The 27,642-nt window shown below is 37.1% G+C and overlaps 1 pseudogene; it reads right to left on the bottom strand.

Moving 5' to 3' along the window:
• Positions 1 to 2,057: 2,057 nt before the first annotated feature.
• On the bottom strand, positions 2,058 to 27,642 carry LOC120180318 (annotated as a pseudogene).

Below are 27,642 nucleotides of genomic sequence, written 5' to 3'. Positions count from 1 at the left end.
AGAAAGACAGACGTCCACACAATCAAATAAAAGAAAAAAGCAACGTTTTGACGGGTTTTTATTTGCAATAATACAACAATGTATTATCACATTCGATGTCGCGTGCGCGAAAAGTAATATAACTACAAAACATCTTGTTAAAGGTAAGAGTAACTAAATTCTCTACCACATGAAGAAAAGAATCACCCGCTGGAAAGAAAAAAAACACTAAATCATTATAAGGAAAAAGAAAGGGAGGGTTGGGATTTTTGTGGTTTTTAGGCAAAGAATCAAAGGATGGTAGTAAACAATACCTGTTGTATTTGGACAGCTAATTTGATCTGGGAATCAAATTAGACAAAGATATGTCCATTGTGGCAATTGATTTTTCCCTTAATAAATAAAATTATATGTGATGGCAGCTTTGATTAGTTAGCATCAATTGCCCCATATAAGGAAAGCACTAGAGAATGGGGTAGTTTAGAGCACTGTAATTTTGTGAGTTGATCTATAGCTAAATAGTTACAAGTTACAACCACTCATCGTATTTATTAGCACTTCTATTTTCCCCATTTTTAAGGTTTAAAGTGGAAATTGCTGACCATTGAAAATGAGGCATCATTTGTATTTAAATTACACATTTGAGATGGTTGAGAATGTTGATTCACTGGAAAATATTAATGGGCGTTTGTTAATATGATTCTGTAAATGAAAAATATAAGTTCAAAGAAAAATGCACTTGTATGTTGATTAATATGATTTCCCAAGTTTTTTTTTCTTTTATTAATTACAACCACAATACTTGATCAGTATATTACTATATAAAGAACCAATAAGACCAATCCTTTTGACTTTGACAAACATTTATTAGTTTATGGCCGCAGAAGCCCACCATGGTCCGATAATATATTTTCTTTATAACCAATTTCCAATGAAGACGGCTGTCATGTAGAGTAGATGGGGTTTCCCTTTAAATTATACACAGCATTTCACAAAACAAGCGAGCTTGGCCGCCTACATCTTCGGTTCCCCAGAATTCAAGAAAGTGATATATATATATATATATATATATATACACCGCTGTTTGATCATTTATAGCATGCGATGGTTTGAGAGAATTAAGTGCAGACTGATTCTCAAACTCCCTATTGTTGAATGGAAATCATCCTGATTCAGCAAATAAGATTCTTTCTGGACTTAATGACTTCTTAACAACATTTACACCAATATGACACAAACCATCTTCTCATTCTTCCACTATTTCCAACACCATCTCCAACAATGTACAAATAAACTTGAATGTTTGTTCTTCGGGATAAGACGGAAAGGGAATGCAACATTGAAAGCAAGAACATCTACATCATTAACACTGTCTGAGATGGCTTACAATTGATTTAGAGGGGGCTTCTTGTAGTTCTAGACAACCTTGTTGTAAGCTTTGTTTATGGCAAATCCCCAAAAGCTTGATCTACCTCCTCTTCTCTCTTTTCCTACATGATTTTGCACACTGCTGTCTGCACGACAAAAACTGAAACTACCAAAGAAAAAAAAAGATGGTGATCGTTGATACAGATTTGCTCAACAGAGTATTAGTTTAGCCCGGGACTAAACTCGAGCAAAAAAATACAAAACCGCCAACACTGGAAATATGATAAGGAAATGGGTCACCACAACAAGATATCCATTTCAACGTCAATAAATCTTGTGTCTCAACTAGTGACATATACATCACATTTGCAGAAGAGTAAAATCCATAAAATGATCATTAGTATCCGGGTCAAACTTCATTCAACAAATGAAATTACAAGAAAAGACCCAGTATACGGTTTCCAATACCTTAAATTAACTGGCAAATATTTGAGAGAAAAACGTGTGCAATGAAAGATTGGTTTGCTACCGGCTTGGTTTTAAAAAGCGTAAAGCGCCTAGGGTCCTAGACGCCGAAGCGCCAAGCGAAAGCGATCGCTTTATGCACACGAAGCGCTAGAAAGGCCAAAATTCACAAAAAAAATACAGAATATTTATAAAATATCTTATAAATACTTAAATATCAAAGTGTCAATGCATATATTCAAAACTTATAAGTACTTAAACACCAAAATATAATTCTCAATTTACTTATAAGTTATAAACACTTAAATACTTATATACCATTAACCATACGACTATACGAGCATATTAATCTCAAAAGATGGTCTACACCAAAAGTAGTCTAAAGTGAGATGAACAAAAGTATTTTTCTAAACCCTCAATTCCTTACAACTAAAAATCCTCTAAATCGTCATCGTCATCAACTTGGACAACACCATCTCCTTCATCACTAGACACTCCAATATCTTCTTCCATCTCATCTTCATCAACTAAGCATCTACGAGATGGTCTACTAGAGATAGGATTATGAGCAGGAGATTTTCCTTTATCATTTCGCGATGGTCCGGCTCCATCATTCACTACTTTTGATGCTCTAGTTAGATAACTAGGCTCATATGCACCGGAAGCGTTAGCAACATCACTCCATGTCAAATCCTCACCAACAAACACCGCCTCATCATCATTTTCCATTCTTCCCATGAACCACTCATTGCTCTTATCAATATCTTGCAAAAGAATGGGATCGGTCTCCTTACTTTTAGCTCGACGCTCCAAGGGACGATTGAATTTCACAAACACCATGTCATTCAATCTAGATTGTGCCAATCTATTTCGTTTCTTAGTGTGAAGCTACAAGAAAAAAACCAAAACTGGATGTTAGCAACATTATGCATATATATATATATAAATTCCAGCAATATTATTCAGAAAAAACATGTAAAAATAACTTGTTGAAAAACACTCCAGTTTCTCTCACAACTTGTAGCACTACAAGTGAGACTAAGAATTTGTATAGCAAACTTTTTCAAGTTAGGAACCGAAGATCCATACAACTCTGTGAATTTTTTACCGCTCAACCTCAATCGTTCTCTGTAAATTCTTCGATTACCGCCTATTTCAATCGCATTTTTTACCCTAGCCCGCCTAAACTAAAAGCCGATCTAAGCCTAATAATTTAATAGCTCGCTAAACCCTAAACAAGCCCAAAAACCATATCTGCTAAAGCCCAGAATTGTATCTTCTAAACTCGCGATTAAGCGCCGATTAGCGCTTTGCTAAAAGCGCTGCAAAAGCGCCGATTACTACCTCTTAATGAATTCGTAGTGCTTTTTCTATGCTGAAGCGCCAGGGGCCTCGCTCGAGTCGCTTAGCGCTTTAATTGCGCTTAAGCGGCGCTTTTTTAAACACAGGCTACCGGTGCATATTTTTATAAGAACTAAGAAGCAGACTAGCTCTGGCCACACTCAAATGGTTCAGAAAACCCATCATTCCGAAAACCTTCCAAAACTTCATAGGACCTGCAAAAATAACAGAAGGAAACTTGATCCAAGAAGCATGACTATAAGAGTTAAGAAAATAACCAAATAGATGTTTTACAAACAACAATCAACATTAAAAAATAATGAACATGTCTAAATTGGAAGTTCCAAACTATACCTAAATTAAAGTCATGCCTAATCCTACCTTCCTATGGACTTTTTCTTTTGAAAACAACTTTTTGATGGTGATGCGGCTTTTGTAAATAAGTTTTTGTGATGGCAATTTCAACTTTCAAGAAACAATGACGATGGTTTGAAAGACATGGTAAAGTTATACATACAATCTACACTTTTGTCAAACATGCCTTGTAAACTAAGAGATGTAGATCCTCAACAACGACAAGAAGACCAATATCTGTTAGCTGAAAGTTCAGCTTCGTGAAGTTAGTTTGCTACCCAGTGAACCTCGGTTGAAATCTGATGATACACGTGCTAAATCCCAAGAATCAAAATCATGCTTCCTAAAAATAGTTAATTGTGCCTAATACTACCAAGTGACCCCCTCAGTTAAATTCTGACGACAAGTCCTGTAAAATTCCAAGGACTAAAACAATTTCAATAAACATAAGAGTTTGACCAATTTTGAACCTGATGTTTTGAACCATTATAGCACTGAATAATATCAAGAGAGAACACTTATGGCACAAAGCAGCCTAGAGTCCCGAGAAACTAAAGCAGAAAAAATAAATCATTGTTGAGACTCGTAGCCTTATAAGAACTGAACAGAACAGACTAGTTGAATAATCGTTTAATATAAGGATCTAAAATTTCATCTATAGGAAATTCAAATTATAAAACAATAGTAGATAAGTTCATTCTGTGGAACAAATATCCTCCAACAAGACCACCTATTGACAGAAAAGACAGTTGACGTTTGCCCAGCTGGGGGTGCTGCAGGGACAAAAGGGGGATTACATATTCTGGGGTCAGATATTTGAGAATGAAAAATATTTGGGGAAAACAATCTTACTGAAGTTCATAAAACTATACAATATGTGTTTCCACCTGTGCAGAAGGAACCTTGCATGACAATTAATAAATGATCAATCAGAACAGGACACGAGAGAAACAGAAAAGAGAATACAACGAAGCACGTCTATAATTATCTCATCAGATGCATGTTCCAATTTAAAAACACAACAAATATCACCATAATCCTTACGAGAAAGGTTCACGATAACGACATAATTTGCGTTGATTACTTTCCATGGCCTCTAATGCATTTGCAGCTTCTGGCCCTGCTGACCCACCAGCAACCATTGATGGAACAACAGCAGTTGGAGACCACAGCTAAATGGCAGACCATCTAAAATTAGAAGGTTATCTTGAATACTGCATGTAACTGAACTCTTCCCATACACCTGATGCTCACCTTTATCAAGTTGTCAATTCCACTGGTTGCCACAAAGCAATCAAATGGCACTGAACACAGTTTACGACTGCAGAGGGCAAGAAGAGCTATTTTTTAGTGAATAAGAAACATAAGGTGATGGCAAAGCCCACCATCTGCAGGGCATTTTTATCAGAGAAATATTACCAGAATCATCTCCTAGAAGTATTTTTATCAATCTACCTGTCTGCTTTTCCCAAATAAACCACCTTCCATCATCACTGCCGCTAGCAACAAATTCACCTAAATGAATCAATCAGAAAATGTCATGATAATAATTTCATTGCCAAATTGCACGTTGACCCAATTCAAGTAGTTGTGACTCGTGTGTGACTGTTTTCCACGATCAGGACTGGTTTCATGAACAGTCAGTGTTTGACGAAAAGAAAGTAACATTCACAATGAAGCAGAATCGAGACTAAGAGTGGTGAAAACTCAGGTTTCTTGGGGGATGCAGGGACATATCATCTGCACACACTTGTACTAGGCAGCAGTGGTTGCACATTGCCGAAGGAAAGACCATATTTCATGGGAGCTATTACAAAGCTAAAGCAATTGAGGTGTTGCTTGATAACAAACTTATATGTTCATCTGTCTGCGCTCAAGAGGAGTAAAAGGAATGAAATCACATGCTTGAAGATTAATGGCTCGGTTGTCTCAGATCCGCAATCGATCAAGTCTCATATTGCGGATTTTTTTAAGAATGCCTACAGCTCTAAGTTAACTATGGAGGTTGTTGATTTATCACTGGATTTCGCAAAGCTGACATGGGTTCAATCTTCAAAGTTAGAGGAGCAGTTCTTAGAACAGGAAATATGGCAAGCGGTTGCTACCTCGAACAGTTCTAAAGCACCAGGACCGGATGGCTTCACCATGGGATTTTTCAAGAAATTTTGGCCTAGTTTGAAGGAGCATGTTGTGAAATTTTTTTTGGATTTCTTCTTAGGCAGGAAATGGGATCATGGGATCAATCACGCGTTTATTACGCTTATTCCGAAGAAGCTTCATTCGGACAATGTGGAGGACTTTAGACCTATTAGTCTAGTAGGCAGTCTCTATAAGATTCTCTCTAAAGTTTTATCTAAGAGTTTGAGTTACTGTGTTGGAGATATTATTAGTCAGTCACAGTTTGCTTTTATTCCGGGGAGACAGTTGTTGGACTGCGCCTTCATCACGAATGAAGGTATTGACTATTGGAGAAAGAAAGGGCTGCAAGGGGTTGTTCTTAAAGTTGATTTTCGAAGAGCATATGACTCTGTGGAATGACCAATATTATTTAGAGCAATGTCAGAGATGGGTTTTGGAAGTAGATGGTGCTCGTGGATTTCTCAGTGCCTTTCGACAGCCTCGATATCGATTCTTGTTAATGGGTCTCCTTCGGAAGAGTTTCCAATGGCCAAGGGTCTAAGGCAAGGTTGTAGCCTCTCTCTGCTCCTGTTTAACATTGTTGGAGAGTTGCTACTTTTAATGCTCTCTAAAGCAGTTGATAAGGGTTTATTTCAAGGCTTTGTTATTGGGAAACCAGAAAATTCTACTACACTGTCTCATCTTCAGTTTGCCGATGACTTAATCATTTTTTGCCAAGCCTCTCTCCCTCGGATCAAGAATGTTAAAAGAGTGTTGAGGATTTTTAGTTTGATGGCAGGTCTGAATCTTAATTTGGCGAAGAGCAAGCTATTGGGAATCAATATGGAAGAGGATGTTTTAACAGATTGGGCAGCACAAATGGGCTGTTCAGTAGGTTCTTTCCCAACAGAATATTTGGGACTTCCATTGGGAACGAAGAAAAACTCGGAGGTTTTATGGGATCCAGTTTTTCGAAATTTCAGTGCTAAGCTTGCTGGGTGGAAAACTACATGTTTGTCATTGGTTGGTAAGACAGTTTTATTGAAATTGGTGTTAACTTCCTTACCAATTTTTTTCTTATCATTGTTCAAAATGCCATGCAAAATCGGTAAGAAGTTAAACTCGTTAATGGCCAATTTCTTATGGGGTGATAAAGAGGGAAAGAGGAGAATTCATTGGGTAAACTGGATCACGGTTTGCAAGCCTCTGAATTGTGGTGGTCTTGGTGTTCTAGATTTGAATCTCACCAATCGGGCCCTTCTTGGCAAGTGGGTGTGGAAATTCGCCAATGATAAAAGTTCCCTATGGAAATGTGTGTTGTGCAGCAAACTCAAGGTTAGTTGTAATACAATGTCTATTAGGGAGGTTCCTCACTCACAATCTTCTTGGATTTTAAGAGATATTGCTAACAATTACTTGAAGAATGATTCGGAAGGTATTAGCTTTAGATCAAATTCGAAATTGATAGTGGGAAATGGACAATCCATCTCTTTTTGGAATGATGTATGGGCTGATGAGTGCTCTCTCAAATCTCTTTTCCCTAGAATTTTTGTGCTCTCTACTAATAAAGAGGGGAAGATTGCAGAGTTTGGCAGTTTTGAACCGAGCGGTTGGGTGTGGAATGTTCAAACTAGAAGGAGTTTAAGTGATTGGGAATTGGTTCAATGGATGGATCTGATGTCTAAACTAAAGGACATTCAACTTTCAGAGTTGGTGGAAGATTTTCTTTCGTGGACTGCAAGTGGAGATGGTTTGTTTTCGACAAAATCATGCAGAAGTTCTCTTGGCCCTGTGTTGGGGAGTAATACTTTGTGGTCAAAAGGGGTTTGGATGGGTTTTGCACCACCTCGGGTGGAAGCATTCCTCTGGCATCAGAAAGTAGCAGTCAAAGCTGAGTTGGTTAAGAGAGGTTTACCACTAGGAGCCGACATTCTGTCCTTTATATAAGGAAAATGAGGAATCGGTGCAACATTTATTCATTTCTTGCGTTGTTGTTTGGGAATTATGGAATAAATTAGCGAGTTTCTGGGATGTATCGCTGGTTTTACCCCAAGACCCTCCTTCTATTCTTATTTCCTGGGGGGGAGTTGAGGGTGAATTCGATAATTTGGAAGTTTATTCCGGGAGTCATCTTTTGGTCAATTTGGAAAGTTAGGAATGCTATGGTATTTGAAGATTCTCCTCTTGACAGATTATCTTTGTTCATTATTGTTAGATTCAGGCTTTCTAAATGGTTTCTAGCCAAATTTCCTAAGATTACCATTCATGAGGATGTGCTGATTGGTAACCCTTCCCTGGCAGATGGAGTTACACCTTTTAAAGACAGAGTTTGTGATGTTTCTAAGTGGATTCCCCTTCCGGTTGATTTTCTTAAATTGAATGTCGATGGTGCTGTTAGACTAGATGGTTCGGGTGGAGGAATTGGAGGTATATTAAGAGATTGGAATGGTCGTACCCTTTTGACTTTTTCAGAGAATGTTGGCGTAGGAACTCCTCCACTTGCTGAATTAAAGGCTATTAAAAGAGGCATTGAAATTTTTTTGTCATCTAGTTGGGAATCTATCGGTAGGTTGATCGTTGAGAGCGATTGTTCATCTGCAGTGGAGTGGATCCAGTCCCCGGTTTTGGCTCCTGTCTTCTTCTCTCCTCTAGTTTATCAGATTTCGACTCTTATCACTGGGAAGGTACATTCAGTGAGGTGGATTCCAAGGACGTGCAATGGGGAGGCGGACAGTCTAGCAAAGAAGGGGATAGGTTGATTGTAAGGTTTAAAATGTGGTTTTTTATGGTCCAGTGCGTAGTATGTTCTACCAGGAGGAGTGGTTAAGTTTTATGTAATGTATTCTAGTATAATTGTTAAATCTTATGTAAATGTTTCTCCATTAATAAAAGTTCTAAGGCACTCTTTTCCTCCTTCCGCTGATTAAGGAGCTTAATTTCAAGCTCCATTAATCAAGAGGGAGGTTTTTAACGAGGCCTTCCATTCTTATAAAAAAAACAAACTTATATGTTACATATCAAATTTCCACCAAGCAAAAAATTTTGTGAATTAAATGAAGACTTCTAGATCTCATCCAGATACAACATGAACCAAACTGTTTGGGAAACCAGATTCCATTGTCAGGTGTGAACTGCATTAATCAAACAGACAATGCCATATCATTTTCAGTTTTTCACATCACAGATAGAAAATGGGTCACAACTCCTTACTATTTGATTCTCAAGAAAATGTTAGAGCTCAAATGTAGGAATTAAAATGATATTCCTCAAACAAAATAAGCAAAATTGACTTGAGATGCAATGATGTGTATTAAATAAATGAAATATAAGGAACTGAATTTAGAAGAAAGAAAAACTAAGATATACTTATGAGTTATGAAAAGTCACAAATTCAACACCGTCAAGCAACTGCCATAAATCTCATAGAAAAGGGGAAAAACAATATAATTTCAATGGTAGATAAAAAGTATAGATAAGATGATAAGAGAAAACTACCTCTCTGACCAAGGAAACTCGCCTGCTTGATGTCAGTTCCAACATTGCAGTGATCAGCATATCTATGATTCATATCAATAGCTGCCTTGGACTAGGAACAATATGAATGCATGACATGAAAATTATAAGCAAGACGATTAGTGAAGAGAGAAGCACAAACAATTCGATGAATGTCATTCAGCATACATAAAATCCAAATAGGTATTGGAAGTAAACAAACTTCTTTTCCATTCTATTTCTACTATAGGACAGTCTTTTGTAGACTTCTATCCAATATTTCTGGGCAATTTGATTACTTGTCAAGTTATTAATATTCATCAAAAGTTGAAGCAAAACACAAGTAGGTTATCTGTCCGGGAAATAACAACCAAACGCTATCATCACATTTAGCCAGATTCATAATTGACTGGAGTCACTTTCAAGGTGATTTCTTGACAATGACATAAAAAAATAGGAGACATCATATTCTCATAGTCTTAAATCATTTGCAATCTATACCAAAGATATGAATGTGAAACTGATAAGCTGCTCTATTTTGTGATGATGAGGATGGAGATCCACATGAAACATATGCACTTGTTTCTCTTGTTGAATCACCAGTTCGATGAATTCTAAGATCTTAACTTCCATGCAATACATTAGTTTCAGCATCAGGCCCTTCCTCACCTGATATTGAAGTCTCAAAAAATTCCAGCTCCTTATCAAAATCCGACTCTTCTCTTTCAGATCTAGGAACATAATCACTGTTAGCTTCTGAGCGAAAGAACATGTTAGTCAATGACAATACCCTTCCAGTTCGAGGTTTAGACCTAGGTGCCCTTTCACTTGCCTCGTTAACTTTTGCAGCCTCGGCTATTTTTGAAATTAAAAAGGAAAAACGACAATAGATTAAAGAAAAGATACAAGTTCAGCAAAAGTCAATGGAAAATGTCATTAGCAATCTAAGAGTTACTGAGCATTCACATTCCTCATGGAAAACGAAAGGAATGAATGAAAAATGAAAGAGTATTTCACCCTTCTTTAGTGATTACTGAAGTTTATTCCATATGTCATGGCAGAAAAGTTAGCATATGCAATGACCATAAATTCCATGTTATCAACTTGATAGATACGAACATTATGCATGCTGTACATCAAAACTTGATAGCTCTCGAGCCTAACAGAAAACTAAAGCTGATCTATGAACAAAGAGAAGGCTTAGGGAAAGATCAAATGATGCATTGAGTACAGAAGAAACACAAGGAGCTGAGGACATCACTTATACATGGCGTCTAGAAACCCAATGAACTGAACAGGCAGTGAATATAAGTAGGACAATCAACTTAAAAAACCACAGATAAGCCACTTCAATTGTGATGCCAATAAGCTTGCACAAGACACCAACCTGCAGCAAGATGTTTTTTTATGTTCTCCACTTTCTCAGCTGCCATAGTGTCATATAAACATTGTGCTGCAACAGCAAAATTTAATGCTTCTTTATGTTTTCCCAACTGGAAAAAAGTAGAAACCAAATGATTGACATTAAATGTGTGAATATTCATCAAGAGACAAAAATCTATATAAACATACAACTGAACACATGAGAACATAAATTACCAAGCCATATCCGCTGGCTTTACTTTATCAAACAATTTCTCAGAATATAAATTTGGCTAATGAATAAATTACATTTCCTAAGTGAGAATTAAACAACTTTCCAATGATAATTTCAATTTTTTAAAATAAAAGAGCTCCACAAGCTCAGATTGTGTTTAACCTTAAAAGATTTTGAAAGGGTAAAATATGGTCGTGACAAAACCCCAAAGCAAGGAAACCATTTACTGAGGGTCAAACTTAACAATTTAATGTTCTTGGCAACCTAAATGAGTCGATTGATCAGTACTATGTTTATAAACTCCACTGTAACACATCCTGCAGATTACCTGTTCTAAAGTCTCAGCCATAAAATAATGAGCTTTAAGGGAAGAACTGTCTATTCTTCGAGCAGTATGGCAATCTCTAATGGCCATATGAGCATCATTTTTCCACTTCCGCTGCAAATGGAAACAATTTAAAATACTGGCATAATGGCATGTCAAATAGATGAATGGTCCATTAAAAATAACAAGGTAATTATTGAACCTTAATAAACAAGGCAGCACGTGTACAAAAACATTCAAGCCTTAGAGCAGGCCCAATATCACTACCATGTCCGTCCAAGACTTCACTGCATGCCTCAATTGCATGGAAAATATCTTTCCCCTCGTCTAAGGATCTTTCAGCACTTTCAACCAACTTCCTGCATTTTTCAATCTGCTTCCACCATGTTAGAATATAGCTGAAATACATATGGAAGAACATAAAATACATAACAATCTACCTAAATTTACAGAACAAGGAAAAAAGAAAAATAGAAGTTAAAATAAAATATGCATACTCTAGCAGCAGTGTTGCTTCTACTCTGGAGAACATTTTGGAAGACACTGGAAAGAGGTGGTTGGTGCTCTAGTTTATTTAGTACAGGAATGAAGGTCATCAATTTTGAAGTATCTCCTTAGGTATAATGCATTAACCTCCCACTAGCTGTTGATTATTGAAACAACTAACACATGATCAGCTACATTACATTTCAATAATCTGAAAAACAGTTACAAAAACATCAATCTAACTGAAAATAAAGCCAACAGATAGAAATAGTGATACAACTATATTTAAGAATATGACAAGCTACAACACATATTCTGACCTGATGCTACCTTGATATTGCAATCTAAAAAGCATGACATGAAAATGAAACTTAAAATAACAGGGGAAGAAGCGGAGGCAACACACACTATGCTAAGTTGAATCTTAAGATGCAGTTAGAACTTTACATGTCAGTTCTCTGAATTCAAAACTGGAACTTAAACACAGAAAGAATTCAATAGTATAAGACGACATGTCAGGCGACATGAACCTCCTTAAACAAGATTAAGAAAATAGCAGAAACAAATTGAACAATCTGACTAGTGACTACAGTGGAACTAGAGAATTTGGAATATTTTTACCATGATTTATGTCCATTAGATATACATGCTCCCTACCATAGATAAGAAGAACCTCTTCTCTGTTAGGGCTGAATGTAACATGAGTTAAGTGCAACCTTGAGCGTCCCTGTAAAGCAAAGAAAACAATGATTTAATTAATATTAATAGAACAATAACAGTTTTACCAAAACCAGCAGTGCTGTTGTTTTAAGACATATAATGACATTAGAAGAAAGAAAGCCGTGTCACTGACGGGAATGTCCATTAATAACAACTGGCAGTTCACAATTAACCGACTCCTATTAACACTTTTAACTTTAGTTCTTCAAATATCCAGGATTCACAAAGTAAAGAAGTAATAGATTCCAGTAAGAGAAAACTACTCAATAGTGACCTAATGAAGACAAAAAGAAGAAAAGCACACTCATTCATCAATAAGGAAAACAAACAGAGAATTATGATCATTTCAAACTGAATAGTTATATTTATTCATAAATCCACACGATACAAAAAAAACTTGGTCCTGATAAGCAGAAATCATGAAGTTTACCAAGATATTTCCAAGAAAAAAGTGAACAAGAGTATTTGAGTATGAACTAACAAAGTAATTCAAAACTAACATGGCCAGAAAGATGCATTGGGCAGAAATAAACACAAGTAGGCGGTAACATTCTTTTCTGGCAGGAGGTCAACAGTGGCAGCATCCTTCTATCGTATAGACGAGCAAATGCATCACTGCAACCATTCCACGACAAGATTAGTGGAGAACAAAAAGAGCAATAAGTTTAGGAAAGGGAAGATCAGCTACATACCTCCCACCAACAAGTAGTAAATGAGGTCTAGTAGAACTGATATCACATGATTTCAAGGCCAGAGTATGTCTAGGATTATCAACTAATGATCTCTTTTCCCCACCACGTAAGTCAAGCTGCAAAAAAGGAGTGAAAGAAAGATTTAAATGATTTACAAACCAATAAAGATATGAGCAAATACCGAGAAACTCAGAATATGAATGTAAAGAACCAAATGTAAAACTATATCCTATTTGATTGTAATAGAGCCAATGCCGGCAATAGGGGAAAGGGATCCATCGGCTGTTCTTACAGAAGACAGAGAAGAAGTTGTCTGAAAAGTTTGAAAAAGACCCTTGTTGCCAGTCATATGATCAAGGGCCCCAGAGTCTATTGTCCAGGCTGGTAAATCCGTACCAGCAACCATTCCTGCAAAGGAAGAACAACTGAATTCTACAGTAGTAACTAGATGAGAAGAACCAGGTTGAAACACCTGATTAATAGTGGAGTTATTATCAGAGTTTGCAGGATTGGTCATCTCGGCAAAATCTGGAGAAGGATCGATAATTTTAAGCTGATACCATGTGGAATTTGACGAGAAACAGTTTGTTTCTTCAGTCGGTATTTTTATTCAATGTCAAAAGAACTCCTATACTGGCTAGAACTCCTATAGCTGTACAACTCTTAATTTAAACTTAGGATAGAGTTTATCCTAATCTAAACTAATCACTCTTATTTAAACTTAGGATAGAGTTTATCCTAATCTAAACTAATTTTCACATTACAATCAGTTACAACTTACAGTCTTATATTTGTTAGAATGACTCATTATGGCAATTATACAGTGTCAAACTTGAGATATCAATTAAAGACAAAAATTGGCAATCAAAGCTGAAAATTTTCAAGCTACACTGACAACAAGATGACTTTCAGATGATAATCCATTAACACAAGAATCAAGGGACATCCTTCTGTACACTGTTTCAAGCCCTCTCATGTCATCTAAACTCTAAAGTGATGTTGAACATACAATGATGAGCTACTTAATCAAGACCACTTCAAACTAGTAATTTCAGGCATTTAAAAAGGCGTATTGTATGGTTCTAAGTTTTTAATACAAACTAAGGATCACAAAATCTGAATTGGCCAGTGGATTCCAAATGGAGCATTTTTTTTTTATATAAGTAGGTAGGCCTTGTTAAAAACCCCCTTCATGATTAATGGAGCACAAAGTGCTCGTTAATCAGCGGAAAGAGGAAAAGAGTGCCTTAATTCATTAAAATCCGAAAGGTACATAATGTTTAAAAACAAAAAACACCCTTTACAATAATCAACCCAAATCCTAACTAAAGCCTAAAAGAAAGCTGTGTAACTAGCCAATACCAGCTTTAGCTAAACTATCAGCCTCAACATTGGCTGATCTAGGAACCCATCTAATAATACCATTAAGATCTCTTAACAAAATAACAATGTCTTTCACAAAGGCTCTGTAAACAAAAGGACAACAATCATAATTTTTAACCCACTCCACTGCTAGTTTACTGTCTAATTCAACAATTAAGCGTTCTTTAAACCTCTGATGAATCAAAGCGAAGAAAGATAAGCCCTTCTTTATTGCCATAATCTTAATCAACAGAGGTGGACCTGGACCAGCTGCCTCTTGGAAAGAACCCATCACCGAGCCATCCTCAACTCTTAGAATGCCCCCAACACCACTTTTCCTCCAATCTCCATTCACTGCTGCATCGACGTTCAATTTTATAAATCCCTTTGGAGGAGGAGACCAAGACACATTTTTGATGATCGAAAGCCTTGAATTAGAACAACAGTCCCCAAGAGTTGGATCAGAAATGAGAGAGTCCTTTAAAATAGCCACATTATTGAATTTAGCTAAGAACCAAGTAGCCAACCTACATCTTGCCATAAAAAATAACTCCATTTGATCAACCCTTCCCCCATCGAACACAATGTCATTCCTAGTTTTTCAAATCGTCCATATAACCACTCCCGGAATAGAGGACCAAATTTTAGACTTTAGGACCATTTCTTCCCATGCTACCATAAAACTTTGAGCATTATCCTGCAGAACCGAACACACTCCCCAAATTTTCAGAAATTTGTTCCAAAGATTCCATGCCACAGTGCAAGTGAAAAATAAATGTGCTGAAGGAGTCTGTTATACATCAACAATAACTGAAACTCCTCTCCTTTGTAATTCTTGCTTTACTGCCAATCTATTATACACCACCTGCCACATAAAGACCTCCACTCTAGGAGGCACTAAACCTCTCCAAATATATTTCATCCAAAAGGAGTCTGTTGTCGAAACAGGACAGCAAGACTTCACACTAGACTTGACAGAATAGATACCTTCCCCATTCCCTTTCCAAACCAACCCATCTAACAAATCATGGAAAGAGTGATATTGTGAATTATCACCATAAGATCAGAAAACTGTTCGAGCTCCCAGTCACTTAGATTTATTCTCAATTGAACATGCCAATACCAAACTGATGACCGAAACTCTCCAAACTCATTAAGCTTCCCATACCTATTTAAAGACAGAACAAACAGTCTCGGGAAAACTACTTTAGGAGGGAAATCAATCGCCCAACTATCAAACCAAAAACTAATGCTCTCTCCATTCCCCACCCGTACTTTAAACATACTTCGAAACTTAGCTCCAAACTGATCCTCTTTGAAATGATTTTGAGCTACCGATTTCCAAATCCAAGAAGCATGTGCAAGAAGTTTATCCTTGAACAACAAAGATCTAACGTCTAGATTGTACTTACAGCAAATAACCTTCTTCCACACAAGCTCTCTATCATTAGCAAACCTCCACGACCATTTTCCTAGGAGAGCTCTATTCATATAATTAAGATCCAAAACCCCAAGACCCCCAACACTTTTGGCAGAGCACACTGTCGACCAATTAATCCAGTGAATTTTCTTTACCTTTACCCCTCCTCCCCATAGAAATCTGGCCATGATGGAATTAAGTTTAACAATCACCGAAGAGGGATTAAACAAGGACATGAAATAGGTGGGTAAAGAGCACAAAAGAGCCTTCAATAAGACCACTCTCCCTGCCATTGACAGAGTCTTCGCCTTCCATCCTGTTAACTTTTTATAAAACTTCTGCAAAACCGGATCCCACATCAATATAGAATTTCTCTTAACACCAAGCGGCAGTCCCAAATATTCCGAAGGGAAATGGCCGACTGAACATCCAATTGCATTAGCCCACTGCAATACTTCTTCCTCACTGATATTTATACCAAATAGTTTACTTTTAGTAAGATTCAGTTTGAGGCCTGACATTACTTCGAAAACCCGTAGAACCCTCTTAACATTAAGAATCTGTGCCAACGACCAGACCAGAAAACAGACCCTCAGTTACTGCCTTTGACAGCAGTAAGTTAAGCAACTCTCCAACGAAATTAAACAGCAACGGAGACAATGAACACCCCTGTCTAAGTCCTCTCGCCATACCAAATTCATCCGTAGGTACTCCATTAACTAATACAGACACCGAGGTTGTTGCAACACATTTCCTAATCCAACAGCACCACTTCGATCTGAACCCCATTTTAGTCATGACTTTAAACAGAATATTCCAATCAATCGTATCGTAAGTCTTCTTAAAGTCTACCTTAAACACACAACCCTTTAATCCTTTCTTCCTCCACAAGTCAATTCCTTCATTCGCAATAAAAGAACAATCCAAAATTTGTCTACCCGGAATGAAAGCATATTGTGAATCACTAATAATATCATCAATGCAACCTCTTAACCTTCTCGAAAGACACTTGGACAGAATTTTATACACCCCTCCTACTAGACTAATAGGTCTGAAATCATCAAGCCCCCCAATATTAGAACCCTTTGGAATGAGAGAATGAAAGAATGATTAATGCCATTCTCCTAATTTTTTTCCAAGTAAAAATTATGGAAAAATTTCAGAATATCACCTTTCAAAGAGTGCCAAAATTTCTTTAAAAAACCCATATTCAACCCATTTGGGTCAGGAGCTTTGTTGCTATCACACGAGTTTATGGTTTCCCAAATCTCTTCCGTAAACTCCTTCTCTAGCATAAGACTCTGCTCCATAGAAATTCTTGAAAAAATCAACTTTATATCCTCCACTTCCAAAGTTGAACTACAAATGTAAGCTTTGTAAAAATGCTCTCTAATAGCTGACTTGATAAGGACAGGATCTTTGATAATTTCACCTTCAACATTAATAGCTTTCGAAGAATTCATCCTCCTCCTAATGGTGGCACGTGTGAAAAAATTTAAAATTTCGGTCTCCATCTTTAACCCACTTCTCTCTCGACTTTTGGAACCAGATTTGTTCCTCAATACTGTATAGTCTCCAAAGCTCATTCCTCAAAAACCTCAACTCTGCTGGACTACCATAGTCTATGGAATTTTGGTTTTACTAAAACTTATTTTCCAGCTGGTGAATTTTGTCTTCTAGGGCAGAGATATCATCATGTGGAAACTGTTTCCTATCCCCAGACCAGCTCTTAATAGCAACCTTTGTATTCTTAAGAATACACAAAATACCAGCTTTTTCTTGTCCATCCTGAACTTCTTTATGGACTCTGTAATCTTCTCCTCAAACCCTTCCTCAAACATTAGATAGTTAAACAGCGTAAAAGGTCTTTTCCCCCAATTGTCTACCCCACTCTCCAGAATTATTGCATTATGATCAGAGATAGATTTAGGTAATAACGACTGAGTGATACCAGAAAAAACTACAGAGAAACTAACATTAACCAGGAATCTGTCAAGTCTGACAACAGTGGGATAATCTCGGTTGCTGCTCCATGTAAAATTCCACCCAATTAAAGGCATATCAATTAACCCCGTTTGCTGAATAAAAAGACTGAAGAATTCCATCGAATTCCTGTTCTGAGTACGACCCTCCTTTTCTTCTTCTATTAAATAGGCATTGTAGTTCCCTCCCACACAAAAAGGAATGCTGAACCCATTTAAAAACAGTCCCAGTTCTTCAAAAAACCCAGCCTTTTCTTCTTCCACAGATAGACCATAGACATTTATGAAACCACATCTAAGTTGATTGGATTTGAACTTCCCGAAAACAGTAATAAACCTGTTGTGAACATACTGATCTTCTTTCTCAAAAAAACTATCATCCCAACAACTAAAAATACCCCCTGAAGAACCTACTGCTGGTGACTCAATGACCCCTTGCAACTTATTCAACCCACTTCTCCTTAAGAAAGATTTTGGTAAAATCTCAAGTTTTGTTTCTTGTAAAAAAAGAAACATTGTTTTTTTCTCAAAAACTATTTTTTGAACTGCTCTCTGTTTTTCTTTTTTGCCCAGCCCCCTAACATTCCAAGACAACATATATAACTTTGACATCATATTTCTATTTGATAATAACAAACCCAATCCCAGGATTAACCCACGAACTCAGGAAGCCCCACTCAAGCCTTTCTCCAAATCCATAATTTTTTGCAGAAAAGTGTTTCTCCCTTCCTTAAAAGATATACCCAAAATCCTGCTGATCTCCCATGTAGCCATAGCTTCCTCCAGCAGCAAAGAAAAGGTTGATGAGGACAATGTAGAAACAGCAGCATGATCTAATGCATCCCTAATGAGGGATCTTTTAAAACTCCTGTTGAAACTCCTCCCCCTTATACCATCTCTGTCCCCTTATGTAAAATCAACAGCCTCCGAAAAATCAGAATGATATCCTCTTGGAATTAAAGCCCTATCCAACTTAATACTGCTCTCCCCTCCTGATACATCCAACTATATATTCCTTTCCTTGGATCTACTATAAACTCTCTTATGACTTTTAATAAACTTTCTTCCAACCGGGGCACTTTTCATGGATAAAAAGCTTTCAGGATGAGTATGAGAACCAACTCTTATCGTTAACAACTTTAAATCTACATCAGACCCCAATTTAACATTATTCCCTGGTGGATCCTTGTTACCAACCTCTATTGACATAAAACACTTATTGTCGTTAGCTTTGTCTTCATCCCCTGATCTGCTTGAGGAGCTATGAATCATTTTTTGACTTGCATACCCAAGCCCAAAGATATTAATTGCTGGCCCAGCAGAAATTAATCTCTTGATGGGAGATGTGAGTGCACTGCTCCTCTCTGATTGGGCTTGTGAGCTTCTAATTCCTTCCTCCTTATTTCTAATGCCCAGCCCAGCAAATTCTCCCTTTTTACTACTCCCCAGTCTTGGAAAAACTGACACTCCTTCATTAATGCCTTTCCCTTCCAAGCTTTTTATTGGAAACTGTAATTCTCTACCTGCTACACCAAACCCAGCAGACGCTCCCTGATCAATCCAAATATCAACTTTCTGGCGAGCTTCCTCAACTAGTCGAACTGGCCCTGACATGTCAGAAAATTGTGTGCTGTCATCTTCCTCCTCTGTCATGTGATTAACTGTGCATTTTCATCGGAAAATTTTTCCGGCGAATTACCAAGAAAAAATCTAAAACCTATGAAGTAGATCCCAGCTTAGAAGTCACCTTGAATGATCTTCCATATGATCCTAAAGTAAACACTTCAGGGACGACAAACGGACTTGCCACCCTAAGCAAAATTTTTACCGTCGTGAGATCTTCCCTAGTTGTATTCGAATGATATATACCCTCCATTGAGCCCCATCTTCCTGCTAACTTCTCCAGAAAATTCTCTTGCCAACATAGTAGAGGAACACCATACAACTCAACCAGACAATAAGCCATTGGCACTCCACCTTCATTCAACATAGGTGCCAGCCGGTCGAACCAGAACCATAACTCCTCACTTTTACTCGCCCATGCCTCCTTCATCAATTCCTCGGATTTGAAAGTAACACAAGCATTCCATATATACCCCCAGCACGCAATCTGAACTTCAAAACCTTCATTTACCAATGCTCTTTAGACCAATTCCAGATTGAAATTAAGTTTAACAATACCCGTGAGAGATCTTTTCACCCAGTTTGAACTTTGAGTGGGAATATGCATTTCCCAAATATTCTTCTTCTCCCTCCCCCTGTCAAAACTATCATCTCTAATTCCCATTTGCTCCGAATGACACTTCTGCATGCTACTCGACAACAAGACATCTTTATATGATCTATCGTCTCTTATACTTCTCGGAATCTCAGCCTCATCACGTGGCTTAAATTTCCTTTCTGTGACCTTTCCTTGAGCAACAGATAATGACCGAGATGTACCAGCAGCCCTTGGACTATTTTTCTGATATTTTGCGACTCCAACAAAAACTTTCCTCCCATCTATCCACAACCCATTCATGTTTTCAACTGCCTTCCTCATTCTTGTCTCATTACTTAACTGAATAAAGGCGAACGTGGAAGATTTATACTTTGGTTTGTTCATCACATTTGGTATGAAGACTCGCACCACATGACCCTGGTCAAGAAAAAGATTCCTTAACTCTCTTGCTAAGATTGTCAATGAAAACAATCCAACTCTCGCCGGAGGAAGACTGACCTTTTCCACGGGCAGAGTGGGTGTTTTTTTAGATTGTAGGTATAGAGCGATTATGATGATTGCGTACCCCACTCTGCCCAGCCTATTATATGAAATTATCATTTTACCCGTATACAAATATAACTATTAAAAATGTAAAAATGAGCTACATAAAAAGTCCTAAATTATTTAAATTTTAATATTTTATGTTTAGACAATTGTGGAAAATGTCTTATTTTTTATGTACAAATATTCTTTTTGAAGAAATATGCTTATATATTTAACTAACAAAAATCAAAGAGGTGGGGCGAACCGGAGAAGGGATGGATGTTTTCAGGAAACACATCCATAGTGGAGCGGGGCAAGCAGTGGATTTGACAACATCTACCTTGCCCACTCCATTTTCATCCCTAATACCAAAAAAAAAAGATGAATTTCTACCAAGTATCTTGATTGGAAAAAAATCAGGAGGAATAGATATACTGTTCAACATCAAATAAAAGTCTTCATTGTTGCATAGGATCTATAAAGAAAGAAATAAAAGTCATATATAACAACCACAATGTAGGAATTATAGAAATGAGCTGTCAAGAGATTTTGTAATTATTTTATGTTTTTCAATCCCTTATTTCAAGGGATTACATCTCCTAGGATTAGTATATTTCCTAACTTAGAGTTTCCTAGTTTAGAGGCATAATTTGTATATAAATATGTAATATGTTTCTACTGAAAGTATGCAAGAATAAAATAACAGACTTGTCTGTTTCCTACAGTCTGTTTTCTTTCTACAGTCTGTTTTCTTTCTACAGTCTATTTTCTACATGGTATCAAGTTAGAGCGATCAATCCGATTTCTGCTTCTCTTTAAATCAATTCATGTTCAACTCTATTTTTTTCATGGCTAATCGGGATCCCTCAGCATCCGAAATCACTTCCCAGGCCATCCCCTCTCAATCTGTTTTTCAGATTTCAGATTTTCAGTGCAGCAAAGGCAAAATCGCCTCTGGTGTGAACATTGTAAGAAAGCAAGCCATATTATAGATCAATGTCGGAAGCTGCACAGAAAACCAGCCGACTGGCAGCCCACACGGTCCAGGTTTCAAAAGGAGGCCCATATTCCCTCTCAAGATGATTCCTCAAGCAGTTTTAGCAAGAAACAAATAGAGGAGCTTCAGCAGATTTTGAGCAGTATGACAACCAAGCCTACCAATGTGACTTATACTGCTATTGATGGAAATATTCCATATGCTTTCTCGGTACAATGGATAATAGACTCGGGTGCATCAGATCATATGACAAGAAATATTGATCTCTTGGAGGAATATAATGAAAACAGCTTACCAGCTTCTATCAAAATAGCAGATGGCTCTCTCACTACAGTCAAAAGGAGTGGTTTTGTTACATTAAACAAAAATCTAATACTTCATAATGTCCGCTATGTTCCTAGACTTGCATGCAATATGTTGTCAGTCAGCAAATTAATTAAAGATTCTGGTTGTAATGTTGTGTTTGGTACTGGTGGTTGCATTTTTCAGACACCGGACTCGAAGAGGATGATTGGCAGTGCTAGGCTGGGCAAAGGATTGTACACCCTTGGAGGTAAAGCATCTCATAATCATGCCTTATCCAATGCTCTTAGGAAACCAATTTTATCTTCTGATCTCAATACCGATAAAATTATGTTATGGCACTCTAGATTAGGTCATCCTAATTTTTACTCTCTTTCCAAAATGTTACCAAACTTATTTATAAATAAAGATCCATCCTTGTTTTCCTGTGAAATTTTTCAAATAGCCAAACACACCAGAAAACCATATATTGCAGCCAAATATGAACCAACACCTTTTTCCATCATCAATAGTGACATTTGGGGCCCTTCTCCTGTCAAAAGTATTTCTGGGTACAAGTGGTTTGTATCTTTTGTAGATGATTACTCTAGGACAACATGGGTATTCTTAATGAGAGAAAAGTCTGAGGTTGAGTCTCTTTTTAAAAGTTTTTATCAAAAAGTTGAAACCCAATTTGACACAAAAATAAAAATTCTGATGAGTGATAATGGGAGTGAGTATTTGAATAAAACTCTTGGGTATTTCTTTAAGGAAAAAGGCATTGTTCACCTTACGTCTTGTGTCAACACACCTCAACAAAACGGGGTAGCAGAAAGGAAAAATAGACATCTTCTAGAGGTTACTAGGTCTCTTCTGTTTGCTGCTAATGCTCCTAAGTATCTTTGGGGGGAAACTCTTCTTACAGCCACGTACCTCATCAATAGAATGCCAAGTAAGACTTTAGATTTCAAAATTCCTACAAAGGTTTTGTTTCAACTTTTTCCCCATTTTAAACATTTAAACTCAAGTCTTTCTCCTCGGGTGTTTGAGTGTACAACCTTTGTTCATATCCACAACATAGGGAAATTAGATCCTAGGTCCATAAAGTGTGTGTTCTTGGGCTATTCTTCGAGTCAGAAGGGTTACAAGTGTTACTCACCTTCCACAAAAAAGACATATGTCTCCTTTGATGTTACATTTTTTTAAAACCAACCTTATTTTTCGGAAACAGAAATTCAGGGGGAGAGTTACAAGGAATTTCAGCCTGTTCAAACCAATATTTCTTTACAGCCTATCCTTTCTTTACCTATTACTGTCTCTCCAAAGCCGGCTAGCATTGTCCCAGTTCCTAGTGAGGGTGATGGGAATAACCTAAATAACTCTGATGAATTACCTTTCTTCTTATCTCAGAACTCTAGTTCGTGCAAAACACCTTCCACCACTACCAAAAACCAGTCAGCCTAGCATTCGCCAAGAACCAGATTCGGATCCTGTTGCATCTGAAACAGAAGGTAATGTTGGTTACCAAGAGGCTACTACTATTGATCTTGATGACTTTCCTATTGCTATTAGGAAGGGGGAAAGAAAATACACTGCTCATCCCATAAATAAGTATGTTGCATATGGGAAATTACAGTCTAATTTCAGGGCCTTCACTACCAGCATTAACAGTGTGAAAATCCCAATAAATGTGACAGAAGCATTTCAATCTCCTAAGTGAAAAAAGGCTGTGGAAGAGGAGATAAAAGCGTTGCAAAAGAATAAGACATGAAGTTTGACAGATTTGCCAGAAGGGAAGAGAGCTGTTGGATGTCTGTGGATATTCACAGTCAAATATCATTCGGATGGGAGTGAAAGATACAAGGCAAGGCTGGTTCCTAAAGGTTTTTCTCAATCCTATGGCATCGACTACCAGGAGACTTTTGCACCAGTTGCAAAATTGAATACCATCATAATATTGTTATCAGTAGCTGTTAACATGGACTGGAAATTGCATCAGTTGGACATAAAGAATGCTTTTCTGAATGGGAACCTTGAAGAAGAGGTATACATGGAGGTCCCCCGGATTAGAAGGAAAGATCACTAAGAAAACTGTGTGCAAGCTCAATAAATCCTTATATGGCTTAAAACAGTCTCCCAGGGCTTGGTTTGATCGATTTGCTAGGGCTATGACACAATGGTTTCAAACAAAGCCAAGCGGATCACACATTATTCAGAAAAATTACACCGAGTGGTAAGATAACCCTCCTAATTGTCTATGTAAATGATATGATTATAACTGGTAGATATATAGAAGAAATAGAAAAGCTAAAGATGAACCTTGCAAAGGAGTTTGAAACCAAGGATTTAGGGAGTATGAGGTATTTCCTGGGTATAGAAGTTGCAAGGTCCGAAGAAGGGCTGGTCATAAACCAGCGTAAGTATGTTTTGGATCTTCTTGCAGAAACAGGGATGCTCGACTGCAAACCAGTTGAAACTCCAATGGAACCAGGCTTGAAATTTTGCAAGGACCGGATTGGAAATCCAGTAAACAAGGAAACCTACCAAAGGTTAGTTGGGAAGTTGATCTACCTTTCACTGACCATGCCTGATATTGCATACTCGGTGAGCATTGTCAGCCAACATATGAGTAATCCTCGAGAAGAACATTTGGAAGCTATTAACATAATTCTAAGGTTCTTGAAGTTTACCCCAGGAGCTGGACTTATATTTATAAAAAATCAAGACAGAACAGTGAAGGTTTATACGGATGCAAGCTGGGGAGGTGAATTAACTAATAGAAGGTCAGTTAGTGGCTACTGTGCCTATGTTTGGGGTAATTTGGTGACTTGGAGAAGTAAGAAACAAGCCGTTGTCTCGCGAAGTAGTGTTGAGTCAGAGTTTAGAGCAATGACTCTCGGAATATGTGAAGGATGTGGATTAAAAGACTGCTCACAGAACTGGACTTAGATGACAAGAAGAATTTTGAGATTTTTAGTGACAGTCAATCAGCTATGAGTATAGCAAAAAACCCAGTGCAGCATGATAGAACGAAACACATTGAGATAGACAGACATTTTATTTACGAGAAGGTCAACAATGGAGTTGCACAACTGCAGTACATTCTGACGAAGAAACAGCTTGCAGATATCTTCACCAAAGCCCTTCCACTAGTGACTTTTGATGAGCTGTCATTCAAACTGGGTATATACAACATATATACACCAGTTTGAGGGGGGGTGTAGGAATTATAGAAATGAGCTGTCAAGAGATTCTGTAATTATTTTCTGTTTTTCAATCCCTTATTTCAAGGGATTACATCTCCTAGGATTAATATCTTTCCCAACTTAGAGTTTCCTAGTTTAGAGGCATAATTTATATATAAATATGTAATATGTTTCTACTGAAAGTATGCAAGAATAAAATAACAGACTTGTCTCTTTCCTACAGTCAATTTTCTACAATACAGTCTATTTTCTTTCTACAATACAGTCTGTTTTCTTTCTACAGTCTGTTTTCTACACACACCAACAATTATAGCCTAGTGAAGACAACAAATTGACACTCCCCAGCATGTATTTCATAGATAGCATCATATTTACAATCAAAAACCCACACTGCTAGGAAGTACTATAATAACAAAGATCTCATATAGGTATCTAGAACATAGGAATGAATGAGAGGAAAATGTGAGTCTCACTAGAACATTGTGACATTCTTGGTGAGAAGATCCAGCTGGAGGACAAGAAGTGCCCTCTCGAGTCATGTTGTCTCAGAGTTCCATCTTCACTTGCACTCCATACCATATCAGGGTTTCCAACTTCAACCTGAATTGGGAAATAAGTACAGACAATGACAAGTGAAGCGACCAGAAGAACACTCATTTTCACCATGTAACTCAATAAATGTTGACAATTTACCATTTTCCACGTTTGTTGACCAGTTAAATTATTATTCCATTTATCAGTCATTTATGCAATAAATCTTACCGCTAGTTTTTTTACTCTTCTTGCGTGACACTGATGGAGTGCTGATGGAGTAATAGCACCATCATTGAGCCCTCTCCCATTTAAGCAGGACAAATTAAATAATCGAATCAGCAAAAATACTAGCCATCCAAGTTACTAATTGTAACTAATAGCAATATGGTAAGAATACACCACAGGAACCTTGTTGAACCATGTAACAAAAGAATTACCTCTGCATCTCCAGCTCTAGAGACCACAAGCTCATCAGAAGTTTCAGGAATGAATTTTTTACAGAATATATTAGAATCATGTCCCGTCCCTAAAGAATGCAAAAGCTTCCAACCACAGTAGCTCCAAATATTAATCTGCAAAATATAGTTCATTAATAAATCTGACATTCTCACAAAACCAATACCCTCAACCACAATTCTGGACCCAGCTTATCAACAGATGATAGGTGCCAAAAAATTACAAAACTAGAAGCCATAAATCAACATTGTATGCCATACTACAAAGCATAAAAATCATTTCTTAGGTGAAAAGGCGAGATGTTTTTATATGTTCTAAAAAGTAATATTGAAACCTTTCAGATGCTGTATAAAGTGTTTATATGAATCATTAAAAATGAATACACAACCCAATAATCCTGATTCAGAAGGATTACTAGAAGACTCAAGACGTCACAAACACTTTCCAAACTAAAATGTAAACAAGGAAAACTTGAAAAACAATCAACACCATAAGCACAAACCCCCAATACCATAGTTCAGCTAAATTTTCCATTATCAAATTTTGTTCCTTTCATGCTACCTATTAAACTCAGAGAAAAACATTGACATCCCATACCCGTTTATCATCAGAACCAGAAATCAGAAGTGAACCGTTTGAATTCCAAGCCACATCATTTACACAACCCTGATGTCCCTGCTCAAACAGAAAAAATGGTAAGATGACACCACTAATAGTCCATGAGAAAAAAAGTATAAAAAACTGAAACAGCCTCCAATTCCGAGAAAAAAAAGTGGGCATAAAAAGTATCAAAGAGCATGAAATACTGTGGCCGCTTTTTAAATGCAAATATCAGATAATTGAAAACTGAAAAAACCTCCAATTCTTGTTCAATTGAAAGCCTATGAATCAGAGACGAATGCATCTGCAAACTATGACCAACATCCTACAAAAATACCAAAAATGAATCTCTTAGATAAAGTACAGTCACCATTGCAAGTCAACAAAAGGAAAGCACTTATTCATTATTCTAAATTGATCGTGTTTTAGTTTGCAACAAAAAAAATAGATATAATCATTGATTACCAGAAACCAATAAAGATTAAGTAATGTTAGAGTTAAACTATCAGCGCGATTCGAGGGGAAATTAAAATAACAAGAAAGAAAAAAAAACCATTAGGCATTAGGCTCATGCACATCGATTCTTGATGAGAATTTAAGTAATAAGCATATATATAAAATTCCGGTAACAATGTAGCATTTTCTGGATTTCTCAATTAAATATCAAATAAATTGAAAAAGAAAATAATTCCGCTATTCCTAAGAACTGAAAACCATAAAAACAAGTTGTTGCGAAGAAAGAGAGATGAGATACGTGACCAGTGTCGATGTGCCTGTTCTTGAGTAGATTGTGCACGTTGCCGTCATGGAACGGCCACTCCTCCATCGAGTTTCTTGATTAAAAACAAAGAAAGAAACTGGAAAGATACTCGAAAACCCTAGCTCCGATCTGCAGTGAAGCTGGTAATCGGCTATGATCAAAAGCGATTCCGAATGCCGAAAACGGTTCCCGTCAACTTTTAGAAGCTCAGACTGGTTTTCTATTCGTTTTGAATTTCGACAACGCTATAATTCTTGACGCATCAAAGTAAACAAATGATCAAATGCGCTGATTCCTTCATGTTTGTTTACTGTGTAGTGATTCTCATGATTTCGGAGGAAAAAGAAAAAAACAAATTAA

Source organism: Hibiscus syriacus, unplaced genomic scaffold (genome assembly GCF_006381635.1).
Source record: "Hibiscus syriacus cultivar Baekdansim isolate YM2019G1 unplaced genomic scaffold, ASM638163v2 tig00112491_pilon, whole genome shotgun sequence".
Classification (NCBI taxonomy): domain Eukaryota; kingdom Viridiplantae; phylum Streptophyta; class Magnoliopsida; order Malvales; family Malvaceae; genus Hibiscus; species Hibiscus syriacus.
This window is presented reverse-complemented; position numbering and strand designations above follow the sequence as displayed.